The following is a 13079-nucleotide window of genomic DNA, read 5'->3' as shown; positions in this document are numbered from 1 at the left end:
GTAAATAGTCATGAAAACAAAGAAAACTCATTGAATGAGGTGTGTCCAAACTTTTGGCCTGTACTGCATTCACTCATGAAACAGCCCTGTTTTCCGCCTCATACCCTGATTACTTTGTGAAACAACAAAGCCAATATAACATGAACCGATGTCACGTGTATTGAAAAAAACTATGGAAGCCTTAAACAAAAACCTGATGGGAAGACTTGCAAAAAGGGAACATGAGTGAGACAAATACATGACATTCAAATCAAGCCAGGAAGTGCTTATTTCTTCAAAAAGTGCCTGTGAAATTCTCTAAATCTATGAAAATAGTTCCACAGATAGGCAAATATTGAACTCAAGTCACCGCTTCTCCTCTGAAACAGGATGAGAGGCAAGTGGAAGGATAAATAAACTTGCCACTTGCACTGCAGGTTAGGTTTAACCCAAATATATAATCATTTTCCTGATCTTTAGTCATGTAATATCCGTCATTTTTCTCTTTCACAAAGTGTAAATACTACAATAACATCTTAAGAAAATGCCAATTAACAGTAACTTTGCAAGAGATGACAAGTCGCTAACATAAATGTGTGTTTCCTCTCAGAAGGCAACTTGACCAATCTTTGTGCTCAGAAAGCTTCAATTAACTTTATTGACTTTCTCCCTGATTCAGCAGATGGCCTAATCAGCTAAAACTGATTAGCACACAACAAAATCCTCAGGAACCGATGCTGGGATATTGACCAAAACTTCATTATTGCCTCATTTCAACACAACACACATATTCTAAACAACTTTTCAGACATTGGATTTGTTTAAAAAATAGATATGGTGTTTGTGTGTGTGTGTATATATATATATATATATATATTACTGTATACATGTATATTACCAAGAGTAGCCACATCCTAATACAGGTGCAAATTTCACAATTACATTGACACAGCTTGAAGGATGGGGCACATGCACATCTGTGTCTTTTTGGAGTTTTTAATCATTTTGAAAGCATGTATATGTATATTTGTGTGTCTGTGTGTGTGTGTACATATACGTGTGTAAATGAACTGTGTATGTGTGTGATACACAGGTGTGCTTTCCTTTTATCTGCATACCTCTTCTTTGACCTGAGATTACACTCTGCATGTCAGACAGAGCTCACACACACACACACACACGCACACACACACACACACCGTCATCATCATCTACGCACAGGCAAAAACACACAAAGTAGAGGAATCCGTCAAAGCTCGAAGGAGGAAGTGGCGATACGGCCGGTTTGCTATGGACAAAATGTGTGTTCAAAACAAGTCTGGACCACATGTTTGCATGGCATGTCAATTAAAACGCTCAATAGTAAAGATGGCCACTATAGTTTTGTGATTTATTTGCTATCAACAGTCAAACGCTCTAAAGCTGTGTTTAATACAGGACCAGGATCGGATTCAATTCAGAATTTGCCACACTCTTGACAACGTTTTTTCCCCACCATTAATATGTTATTTGTCTTTAGATGTGCAGTTCAGTGAATGGAAGTTCATGGCAGACTATCTGGGACCGTTTGAGCTCAACCTCTCTAAACACATAGAAAAAAAATCTTGACGGGGGCTAAGAGGATTCAAAGAATGCATGGCTGTTTGTTGAATGGTCCGCCTTTGAGCCAGTTTGTTTCACTTTGCCGCGTCGTTAGGCCGGTCCGTTGGTGGAAGGCTGCTTCTCTCTGCAAGTTTAAAGACAGAAAGGATAGATTTGCTGAGGTCAACAGTAACTGGCTAATGACAATAATCAGTAAAGCAGCATTTCAGCCTGCAGCTAAAAATGCTCTATGATATGTGACAACTTGCTATGCAAGAATGGAGTTGGACTACAATTATTTACATTCCAAGCATTCATACCACTTTTAATATTTCCTCAAATAGTGGCTTGCTTCGTAATACAAATCATGTTTCAATTAAGGCCCGAATGCACTAGGACGGGGGTCAGCAACCCGCGGCTCTTTTTAAAAAAGGATTGAAAATGTAACAAGATGGGGAATTTTTTTTTCACAAACATGACACAAACCTTCCCAATTGTTAGAACTACCACTGTTGAACATGTTTGTGTGTATGCTTCACTGATGACACTAATTGGTCAAAATCATTTTGTCCTACTCATTTCGGCGGTTCTTGAACTCACCATAGTGTGGACTGTGACACAACAGTTTCTTTACATGTAAAATCTTCCACTCCCTCTTTTTGTCATTTTGTCCACCAAACGTTTTATACTGTGCGTGAATGCACAAAGGTGGTCTTTGTTGATGTTATTGACTTGTTGGAGTGCTAATCAGGCATATTTGGTCAGTGTATGACTGCAAGCTAATCAATGCTAACATGCTATTTAGGCTAGCTGCATGTACATATTGCATCATTATGCCTTGTTTGTAGCTATATTTGAGATCATTTAATTTCCTTGAAGTCCTCTTAATTTGATTTATATGTGCATGTCTCATGACACATTATCTGTATGTAATATTGGCTGCATTTCTCATAGTTGTTTGTGTGCCATGTTGTTCCAGACAACCTTTGGCCATTAAAAGCCAGTAATTTCCAGGAGTTATCTCACCTTCTGAGTAGCCTCTGATTGACTAATGCTTTCTAATGTTGTAAAAATGTGGAGAATAAATATTATATTTCAACATTTCTGTCAAAAAATTTGCTTCAGCCTGCAACAGACATTTTGATAGTAGGCTACTATAGCTAATATAGACACATCATGTGTTGCCTTCATTATAACACTTTTCATTTTTTGCGGCTCCAGACAGATTAGTTTTATGTATTTTTGATCCAATATGGCTCTTTCAACGTTCTGGGTTGCCAACCCCTGCACTAGGACAATAAATGGTATAACTCAAATCACAATTTGCTAGCGGGTTGGGCATCCTTGGAATTTGGATGATTCCGGTTCCCGATTCTTTTAAGAGGCAAGGTAAAACAAGAATGTTTCTATGAACCAAAGCAAAAACTACTTTTACTGGTGTAAATATTTTGGGGTTTTTTCTTCAAAGGCCTTCTGTTTCCAGGTACATATTCCCTGAGTTTGCAAACATTAGCAAAAAAACAACAAAAATATATATATATTTTTTTTTTGTAAAAATAGAAATATACTGATACTAGGGGTGTAACGGTACACAAAAATTTTGGTTCGGTATGTACCTCGGTTTAGAGGTCACGGTTTGGTTCATTTTCCGTACAGTAAGAAAACAACAAAATATACATTTTTGGGTTATTTATTTACCAAATTTGCAAAATCTTCCACCAAAAAATATTTTTCTTAGTGTAATATTTGATGTGAAGTAATGGGAACCTTGGATAGGTCAATAATTCATAATATCATTGATTTTGATTCAATATTATGTTTTGAGCAAAGACAGTTTGAAAGAAAAAAAAAAACAGCTTTGTTTTATTAGTCAACATTGCAACTTTTCTAAATTACATTTAACCTTTAAGCTTTTTTATTTCACTTTTGTTATGTTTTTGTTTATTTGAATAGTATTTTTAGAATGTGCCGTGGGCCTTTAAAACATTAGCTGTGGGCCGCAAATGGCCTCCGGGGCACACTTTTGACACCCCTGCTATAGATAATAGAAAATTAAATGTGATAAATCTATGGATAAAAAGCAGAGCCTGGCGACGCATGCGCGTTTATCATAACTCTCTCTCTCTCTCTGTCTCTGCCCCTCCCTCACCAATGCTGCTGTTTGTTTTGTTTTTAACCCCTTCTAAACCCTGAACGTAGGGCTGAACGATTTCAGGAAAAAATCTGATCACGATTTTTCTGACAGAAATTGCGATTTCGATTTTGACTCACGATTTCTTTTCAAATCAAGCTTCAGTAACAGTAACAGATTTAAAACATGACAAAAAATGATATACCATGAAAACATTAAATGCTATGTAATGCAAGGATGAATACTAAAAGGTAAGAATTGCTTCAAACATGTATTTATTAAGAAACATGCATGTACATTCTCCAAAGTTCTTGACCAACAGCAGTTATTAAAACTAAAGAACTAAAACCAGTACAAAAACCTTAATTATGTTAAGATAAATAAAAAAGTTTAAGTTAAATAAAATACAAAACAATTCCAACACAAAAAGCAATGCTTAATATATAATAAGAAAAACAAAATTCAACAACTTCAATAAAGGAAAAAAAGGATCCTGACCTTATGTAAACAGTCTTATACTCAAGTAGGTAGGTCAGTCTTTTATGGCTCAAGAGAGCTAGCCTATCAACATCTATAGCAGCAATTCAAGTACTTTATTCAACCCTGGAAGAAACCTGAACAATATTTTAAAGTGAAATTGAAAAGTAATGGTAATAAAGAAAATACTATTACAAAAACAAAATGACCCAACCTCTGCCCTTCTGAAAAATATGTCAGACATTAAAATAGGTGGGTCATTCATTTACCGCTTAGCAGCACCCAAATATTGCACATCTATTCTGTTAACAATAGAACATGGCAAAAAAACTGGCAAACGACGCTGTAATTGTGGTATGTTTGCTACAATGGGCTGAATCGCTCGGGGTTGACTTTTCACCGGACTTTTTGGTCATACATTCGTCGTGTAACTGCCGGTGGTGATTTTTCAAGTGCCGGAATAAATTAGTCGTGTTGCCTTGGGATGTGGCGACTTTGGCCCGACAAGTTTTACAAAGTACCTGTTTCTGATGCACATCTGAAGTTTCGAAACCGAAGTAGTCCCAAATGACAGACGTGCTGCTCTTCTTCTGTATTAAAACTAAATCCTCCTCCACTTCTGACCCGGCGGCAGCAGCCATTTCCTCCAGGACGTTTGTTTCTTCACCAAAGTTGTTAGTGGGCGTGTACGCGGTAGCCTCGTCAATGGCCGCCTCTGATTGGTTAGCGTGACGGCATGCCCTGCTCACAAGTAGTTTACCACTTCTGATTGGTGAGTTTGACAAGGCATGAGAGTAGCACGAGCAGGCTGCATATACACAACAGACATGTCAGCCAGGAGAGCTAAATAACGTTCGTCTAAAACCGAAGCCTTCACGATCTCAAGATTGAGACTTCTGAAATCGCAATTTCGATCTGAAAACGATAAATCGTTCAGCCCTACCTGAACGTACATTGAAAATACACGCAAGCCTAACTCAAAATGCCGGACATTTGAGGCATTTAAGAAACTCCGCCCTGACAGCTCCGCAAAAGAGGACATGTCTGGTGATAAGAGGACGTATGGTCAGTCTATCCTAGCCCGTTAGCTGCTAGCATGCCGTGTGTTGTGCCTCGGTGTGCATTGTTTACACAACGTGCGTTACGCTACTTAATATGTCCGTGTGGAAACTCGTTCGGTACACCTCCGAACCGAACCGGAGCCCCCGTACCGAAACGGTTCAATACAAATACACGTACCGTTACACCCCTAACTGATACTAACCTTGGTATCGACACTACAGATATATGGATCAATCTTCCCTATTTACGTTGCACATGTATGTCTTTAAGTGGTGATGTGGAGGTCAGAGTTCACAGCAAATATTTGGCTCGTGACCCAAGTTTTATAAGAGCGGTTTACAACAAAATACTCAGATTACATTTCTATAATCAATATAGGCTTAAAGTGCAGACTCTCAGCTGTAATGTGAGAGTATTCACATCCAAATTAGGGCAAGGGTTTAGGAAATGAGTTATTTAATATGCAGCCTTCTCTTTTTCAAAAGGACCAAAAGTAATTGGACAATTGACTCAGAATCCTGCAAAAAACAACAAGGCTGTATGGGCTCTTCCTTCGTTAAACTGTCATCCATTAAGCAGTTAAAATGTCCGTAGTGGCGTTTGCATTTGGAAGTTGTTGCTGTGAACACACAACATGTGGTCAAAAGGAGGTGAAACAGACCATCCTGAGGCTGACAAAAGAAGAAATCCATCAGAGAGATAGCAGTAATGTTAAGAGTGGCCAAATCAACAGTTTGGTACACTCTTAAAAAAAAGAGTGCACTGGTGAGCTTAGGAACTCAAAAAGGCCTGGATGTCCATGGAAGACAGTGGTGGAGGATCGCAGAATTCTTTCCATGGTGAAGAAAAACCCCTTCACAACATCCACTCCAGTGAAGAACACTATCCAGGAAGTAGGTGTATCACTATCTAAGTCTACCATAAAGAGAAGACTTCATGAGAGTAAATACAAAGGATTCACCACAAGCTGGAAACCATTAATCAGCCTCAAAAATAGAAAGGCCAGAAATGACTTTGCCAAAAAAAAAAACATGTGGAGAAGCCAGCCCAGTTCTGGAACAACATTCTTTGGACAGATGAGACTTAAGATCAACATGTACCAGAATGATGAGAAGAAACAAGTTTGTAGAAGGATTGGAGCAGCTCATGATCCAAAGCACACATGTTGTGTAAAACATGGTGGAGGCAGTGACATGGCGTGGGCATGCAGGTCTTCCACAGACACCGGGTCACTTGGGTTTATTGATCATGTGACAGAAGCAGCCGGATGAATTCTTTAGTGTATAGGGATATACTTTCTGCTCAGATTCAGCCAAATGCAGCAAACATGATTGGACGGCGCTTCGCAGTACAGATGGACAATAATCCAAAACATATTGCAAAAGCAACCCAGGAGTTTTTTTAAAGCAAAGTGGAATATTCTGCAATGGCCGAGTCAATCACTAGATCTCAACCCAATTGAGCACGCATTTCACTTGCTGAAGACAATACTTAAAGCAGAAAGACAAAGCTGCAATAAAGGCCTGGCAAAGCATCACAAGGCAGGAAACCTAGCGTTTGGTGATGTCCATGGGTTACAAACTTCAGACTGCAAAGGATTCTCAACAAAATATTGAAAAGTACCCTTTTACTTAGGGTTATGTTTATTTGTCCTATTACATTTGAAATTAGGAACATTTTCATATAAATAGCTACAATTCCTACATGTTTAATCACACATGTTTGTTCAACCCCTTAAACTAAACCCTAAAGTCTGCACTTCAATTGCATTGCAGTCGTTTCATTTTAAATCCAATGTGGTGGCATGCAGAGCCCAAATCATAAAGATTGTGTCACTGTCCTAATATTTCTGGGCCTAACTGCATGTATGTATGTATGTATGTATGTGTACCTTGATGAATACAAATACCCAGTAAGCAAGGGTAATGCTCGATGGTCCAGATTGTAGTCACTTGACAGAACGTACTGAAACACGTCGGGCACATCCTATTCAGCTTCTCCATATATTCACAGATAAATGTCCTCAGGCTGGCTCCTGCTTCACTTCGGTGCGGACTGACGGTCGACTACATGGACAGTCAGGTTTTTAAAGGGTTGTATCTTTCGTCCGCTTCTTTTCGGCGCTCTCCTTCATACTCATTTTCTCCATTCCGGTGGCTTGAGTGCAGGGTTTTGTTGAGCTCTCTGGCTGTGAGCTTTGCTGACGAGTAAGACCGGATGTTTAGAGGCGGATCTTACAGGGTTCATTCTGACAATCACTACGCCAACAAGCAGAGGGGAGACTCGTAACACAAAATGTATGCTCTTAAAGCACGACAAAAAGTCGAGGGACGGCTCGTATCGCAAACTACTGGTAAGTTTATTACTAGTTTTACAGGACACAACCGGACCCGTTCATCACTCTACTGCGCAGTGCAAGCGCTACTGCTAGCTCTCTTTGCTCGCCCACTCACTCACTGACGTCACTCAGCCAACACGTTGCCATTCTAGCAAACACACACACTGTACGCTACTCTCACGAGTTAGTTAGCTCTCCTACCGTGCACATGTGTCCACATGTCATGTAGACACATGACATGTAGACACATGTCATGTAGACACATGTCATGTAGACACATGTCATGTAGACACATGTCATGTGTCTACATGTCATGTAGACGCATGACATGTAGACGCATGACATGTAGACGCATGACATGTAGACGCATGACATGTGTCTACATGTCATGTAGACACATGTCATGTAGACACATGACGTGTCTACATGACATGTAGACACATGACATGTAGATGCATGACATGTAGACATATGACATGTAGATGCATAGACACACACACAGCTGCTTGGCTTGATGCCAAATATTAGCAGAGTTAAAACCGCCCAGTTAGTGCCAACTATGCAAGTGAAATGACTACATTTTGTAACAAATTGCTAGTTTGTGTTTTACCTGCTACATGGCTTATATGTGTACTTTTATCCATAGTTTTGTTTTTAGTACTTACTAATAATTTTATAAATGTAATTTAAAAAAGCTCAACTCAATACAAACAAGACAACATTAATCGCAACTTTTAATTTTCCAAAAATGTTCCTCATTTTTCGTGAGATGTTCCTAATTTTCAAATACAAAAGGTGGACAAGTTTTGTCCAGAGGGCCTCTGTCAAACAAGTCATGTACGATACACAATCCCTGGTCAACGTACTTACTGTATGACAGCAGCAGACTGCTGGGTAGGACTAGTGTTCGCTGGGCCTGCACAGTCTTCGTGTTTCCTCCCATGTTCCATGTCTGCCTCATTTCCTTTTCCTTTGTCCTCAGCTGCCATCTTATCTGTTTGACTGCAAAACAAAAGCAGTTTTCTGAGCAAAGCAGACAATAAGTATGCAATCAAACTGGTAAACTTGACCATTATTATTCGCTTTCCCAAACACCCACAAGGCTGTCCACTGCCCTGATTACAGCAGTTTTCCCAACTTCTCCTTTGATCGTTTTAGCAAATCCATGCTTGTTGGGTATCAATTTGTTAGTAGCTTGCGTGCTAATGCCTCGATTCATAGAACATTTCCATAAACTGGGTGGTTCAAATGCATGCAATGTGACAAACTGTTAGTGCTGTTGCTCTAAAGCAAAAAGGAAATGCTCTTTAATTCGTTGTCCGTTCGATTGATCACTACAGAGAAGATGCTGGCTTGACACTAGCTAGTTGTTCACTGCAAAATAAGAAATTAACACGCTGAATATGTACTATCATTTTTAAAAACCCCAAACGTGTTAGACAACAGATACACTTTGGGTTGCTACACGATGCAACTGATAATAAGAGACTTGTGTTGGGTATTAGGACTAACTAATGTAAGTACGTAATTTTGGAGTTAGTGCAGTCCACCTATGAATTAAGCACCTTTTCCACTGCACGGTAACTACTTGTCTGGCCACGGCCGCACCCGCTATTGATGCGTTTCCCTTGGCAAATGCATGCATGAGCTACAAATTGCAACCGGTCATTGGGGTTGTAAGCATGCCAAATCGATGCTGGTCGCCAAATATGCATTCATTTAGCGTGTAAATGTGAGGATACACAGCTAGAATTGACAAAAAATAAACACACATGTTAATGTTAGCTTACCCCGTCTGGTCCTGCCCAGGATGCTGGTTTATTATAATCCACAGATTTGTTTCCTTGATGGCGTCAGTCTTGTTGCACAATTCATATCGATAAAATATGGAAAAAAAAAAAAAAATCTCTTGCTTTTTATTTGTGTCTCTGTGTACTGTGTTGTATTGGAAGACCACGCAACATTCAGATTAGTAGAAGCAGAGGACAACCCAAATAGATACTGTGCAGTGGAAACGGGGGCTTTTCATTTTTGTCTTGGATGATGACAAGAGATAGTTGCACGCTTCCTGTTCAAGGCAACAAGCAAACCAAAACACGCAGGACGTAGTTATTTGTTGTCGTGATGGATGGCATTTTGCTTTTGCAAACTGAAGGAAATCATCACACTTCACATACCGTCTATTGGCTGGTCTGAATACTCTGAGGGGGAAATGAGACAGGAAGGGGTGATATCAGAAGAGCAACATAAGGGGGAAGACAGCTTTGAGGGATAAAAGGAGGGACGGACTATTAGAGACAAACACAGATCGTAAAGATTGATAGTGTACCACAGGGTTCTATTACAGTGGAACCTCCACAGTCGAACAGAATCCGTTTTGTGACGCTGGTCAATCTCCGTTTTGTTCGGGTTTTCAGACAAAATTTTCCAAAATGTTTGAATAATTTGTTCCAGACTCCAAAACGTGGCAATCTTAAGTCCTTTATTAACTGTACAGACAATGTTTTAAGTTACATTTTAACATTATTAACTGTCATACAAGTATGAGCATAAGTCAAATAAACAACACTGTAAACACTCTCTTAAGCTTAATGACGAATGAGGAAGGGTGTCGCTGATGCATCTAATTTTGTAACATTACACGTATAAAATGAAATCATCCACTATTTTAATGAAAAAGGTTGAAACATAAACACACACACACACACACACACTCGCAGTTAGCCAGTCAACAGCTAGAATGGGGAGCTAATGTAGCAGTCAGTGCCTCAAACAGACTCAAATGCACAACACCAGTCACAGAATTATCAAAATCAAAGTTATTTGTAAACAAAATGCTGCTTGATACTGGCGGAGGGTCCAATCAAGCCAGCCAGAATGGGAACAAAAACAGGAAGTAGTAGAAAACTCGCCGAAATCAAACCAGTGGCGGCACTAAACATCTCTTAACAGAAGCAGCACTTCATGGCTACTGGCGATCATCTTCCATGGCAACGGAAAAACTGTGTAACGCTGGACAAAAGTACTTGGACGTCGCAAGAGTCTTTCTGCTTTCAACTCCCAGTGCATTATCTTCTTTTTCTTCTTCTCACGCTCTTCTCTTAACACCCCTTGTTGGGAATGGTCCTTCTTTCAGGAAAAAAGTGTCGCAAACATCCAAAGAACAAACACAACACACACGCAGAGTTAATCCTTTGATGATGGCTGAGATGAGGTCTAGTGAGGTGCACTAATGGGTCACGTGATGTGATGACGTCATGCATTATTAAAAGTGACATTTTAATCACTGGAACTTTGGTCGAACACCAAATTTTACGGGCTGTAAGGCGTTCGACAGTTGAGGTTCCACTGTATGTACAGTGGAAAATATTTAAGATGCCATTTTTAATGTCAAACAAAAACACATTGTTAAGATAAAACAATACAATTACTAATGCAGCGCAGTTAAAAAACTAACAAATCCTTTAACGAGAAAACATATTTGAAATAAAATGGCAGCATAGGTGTGCATAGCCTCTTATACTTGTTCAGAAGTAATTACACACATTTAAAGCCATGGTAAATAATACAAACACAACAAAGTCAATGCAAAAGCTGCCCAGCAACATACAACATTAGTTTGACAAAAATAGTATATTTAGTTGTTTTATCAACTGCATTATACTGGTGTTTAAGGCCATGTCCACACAAATCCATATTTGTCGATGCATTTTAGCATATCATCCATAAGGTTTTTGTCCTTTAAAAACGAAGCTTTCAGAAACCTCTGGCTTGAGCAGTTGTACGTGGTAGGGAATACCGAGCCTTAAAGGCCTACTGAAAGCCACTACTACCGACCACGCAGTCTAATAGTTTATATATCAATGATGAAATCTTAACATTATAACACATGCCAATACGGCCGGGTTAACTTATAAAGTGACATTTTAAATTTCCCGGGAAATATCCGGCTGAAACGTCGCGGTATGATGACATATGCGCGTGACGTAGCCCGGCGAACACGGGTATGCCTTCCACATTGAAGCCAATACGAAAAAGCTCTGTTTTCATTTCATAATTCCACAGTATTCTGGACATCTGTGTTCGTGAATCTGTTGCAATCATGTTCATTGCATTATGGAGAAGGAAGCTGAGCAAGCAAAGAAGAAAGTTGTCGGTGCGAAATGGACGTATTTTTCGAACGTAGTCAGCAACAACAGTACACAGCCGGCGCTTCTTTGTTTACATTCCCGAAAGATGCAGTCAAGATGGAAGAACTCGGATAACAGAGACTCTAACCAGGAGGACTTTTGACTTCGATACACAGACGCCTGTAGAGAACTGGGACAACACAGACTCTTACCAGGATTACTTTGATTTGGATGACAAAGACGCAGACGTGCTACTGTGAGTATGCAGCTTTGGCTTCTAAACATTTGATCGCTTGACCGTATGTGCGCAACTTTTTTTTGCGTATGTACGTAACTTTTTTAAAATATATAAGCTTTATGAACCTTGGGTTAGGTGAACGGTCTTTTGGGCTGAGTGATTGTGTGTGTTGATCAGGTGTTTGAATTGTATTGGCGTGTTCTATGGAGCTAGCATAGGAGCTAGGAGCTAGCATAACAAACACGCAGGTGTTTTTATGCAGGATTAATTTGTGGCATATTAAATATAAGCCTGGTTGTGTTGTGGCTAATAGAGTATATATATGTCTTGTGTTTATTTACTGTTGTAGTCATTCCCAGCTGAATACCAGGTACCGTGAGTATGCAGCCTTGGCTGCTAAACATTTGATAGCTTGACCGTATGTGCGCGTCACGTACGTAACTTTTTAAAAATATATAAGCTTTATGAACCTTGGGTTAGGTGAACGGTCTTTTGGGCTGAGTGATTGTGTGTGTTGATCAGGTGTTTGAATTGTATTGGCGTGTTCTATGGAGCTAGGAGCTAGCAGAGGAGCTAGGAGCTAGCGTAACAAACACGCAGGTGTTTTTATGCAGGATTAATTTGTGGCATATTAAATATAAGCCTGGTTGTGTTGTGGCTAATAGAGTATATATATGTCTTGTGTTTATTTACTGTTGTAGTCATTCCCAGCTGAATATCAGGTACCGTGAGTATGCAGCCTTGGCTGCTAAACATTTGATAGCTTGACCGTATGTGCGCGTCACGTACGTAACTTTTTAAAAATATATAAGCTTTATGAACCTTGGGTTAGGTGAACGGTCTTTTGGGCTGAGTGATTGTGTGCGTTGATCAGGTGTTTGAATTGTATTGGCGTGTTCTATGGAGCTAGGAGCTAGCAGAGGAGCTAGGAGCTAGCGTAACAAACACGCAGGTGTTTTTATGCAGGATTAATTTGTGGCATATTAAATATAAGCCTGGTTGTGTTGTGGCTAATAGAGTATATATATGTCTTGTGTTTATTTACTGTTGTAGTCATTCCCAGCTGAATATCAGGTCACCCCCGGCTCTCACAGCATCTTCCCTATCTGAATAGCTTCAACTCCCCACTAGTCCTTCACTTGC

At 39.7% G+C, this 13079-nt stretch overlaps 1 long non-coding RNA gene across 2 annotated transcripts in view; it reads right to left on the bottom strand.

Annotated features, from left to right (window-relative positions):
• The window catches only part of LOC133658798 (uncharacterized), an 11523-nt gene extending 62 nt beyond the window's left edge, over positions 1-11461 (bottom strand). The window contains exons 1-3 of one of the 2 annotated variants that reach the window (XR_009827529.1): positions 9746-11461; positions 8439-8570; positions 1-1705 (exon numbers count right to left, since the gene is read on the bottom strand). The exon at positions 1-1705 is cut by the window's left edge and continues 62 nt beyond it. This is a non-coding gene — a long non-coding RNA (uncharacterized LOC133658798). Of the gene's footprint in view, positions 1706-8438; positions 8571-9358; positions 9378-9745 lie in introns of those variants that run through there. The other variant, XR_009827530.1, reaches the window with a different exon arrangement.
• Between the last annotated feature and the right edge of the window lie 1618 nt (positions 11462-13079).

The sequence above is a fragment of the Entelurus aequoreus genome, linkage group LG10 (genome assembly GCF_033978785.1).
Source record: "Entelurus aequoreus isolate RoL-2023_Sb linkage group LG10, RoL_Eaeq_v1.1, whole genome shotgun sequence".
Taxonomy (NCBI): domain Eukaryota; kingdom Metazoa; phylum Chordata; class Actinopteri; order Syngnathiformes; family Syngnathidae; genus Entelurus; species Entelurus aequoreus.
The sequence above is the reverse complement of the archived record's forward strand: the minus strand, read 5'-3'. Positions and strand labels throughout refer to the sequence as shown.